Here is a 1,168-nt window from a genome sequence, read left to right on the forward strand (position 1 = left end):
CTAGGAAAAGGGAAAAAAAAAAAAAAAAAAAAAGTTTTGTTTTGCAGAGGGTGGAACCTTACATAAAGGGAGGGAAGGGGGTGTGCGCGCGCGTGTGTGTGTGCAGGGGGAGTCTTCTGCAGCAATAGCCTCACCTCCTGGAGGAAAACCCGCCTTCTGTACATGTTAAGATCTTTATCAGATCAAGCCAACTTACTCCAGATTTAGTATTAGAGAGAGAGAGAGGAAAAAAAAAAAAAAAACACACTGGGAATGGCCTGTTAACTTTTGACTTAAAAAAAAAAAAAAATGAAACAGCTCTGCTGTCTCTGCATTTGCCGTGGCTTTTTAATTCTCGCTCCCCAACCAAAACCTAAACAAAGATTCATGTTACATCTCTTTCTGCAGCAGGCAGAAGGGGAAGCGGAGGTCTGAGTGACTTAAACTTTTTAGTCCTTCTTCTGAATCGTGCAGCTCTCCTGTCTAGCCCAGGAACTCCACCGCTCGCTGGCAGCCCCGGGGCTGACTGATCTAGCGGTTCCTGCTCCCTTGGCGAAAAGTTTTCTCATTAAGATAAAGAAGGAACATCTGAGCGGCACAAAAAAAAAAGCTTATGATTTGCGACTAGATTTGAAATCAAGGCTGCAAGAAAAAGACAAAAGTATGTTTGCTAAGAGGATGGCTCTTTCATCTCCTCCTAGACAACATTTAAGCCCTAGAAGAGGGGCCAGCGCCTGCCTCGACTGTTGGCTGCGGGTTTGTGGAGGGAGGAGGTGTTCTCAGGATACCGTAATTTTGATTAGGGTTGGAGGATATGTTTGCTTGAATATCGGCTTCTTTATGCTGCGAATTTTACTTCATTCTCTAGTGTGTAAAGGGGAATTTAGTGAGAGACTGTTTAACAATGTTTTATTTCCAACCATCCTTTTCTTTTTTTCTTTTTTTTTAAGAAACCAGGCAAAACCTAAGAATACCTGGGAGTTTGTTTCCTAAGGCCTTTAGTAAAATCATGTGATGTTGCTTCACTCAGACTGACCTATGTATCTACATACCTACCTATATATGACCTTCTATATCCTTATCTCCTTGCCTGATTTGTCTAGAAGAGTAACTTAGGAGGGCTCCCGCCCCGACAGGTCAACAGCAGGCGGGAGGAGGGCCAGTGGGCTGAGGTAGGCAGCCCTTCCCC

The sequence above is a fragment of the Vulpes vulpes genome, chromosome 3, assembly GCF_048418805.1.
Source record: "Vulpes vulpes isolate BD-2025 chromosome 3, VulVul3, whole genome shotgun sequence".
NCBI lineage: Eukaryota > Metazoa > Chordata > Mammalia > Carnivora > Canidae > Vulpes > Vulpes vulpes.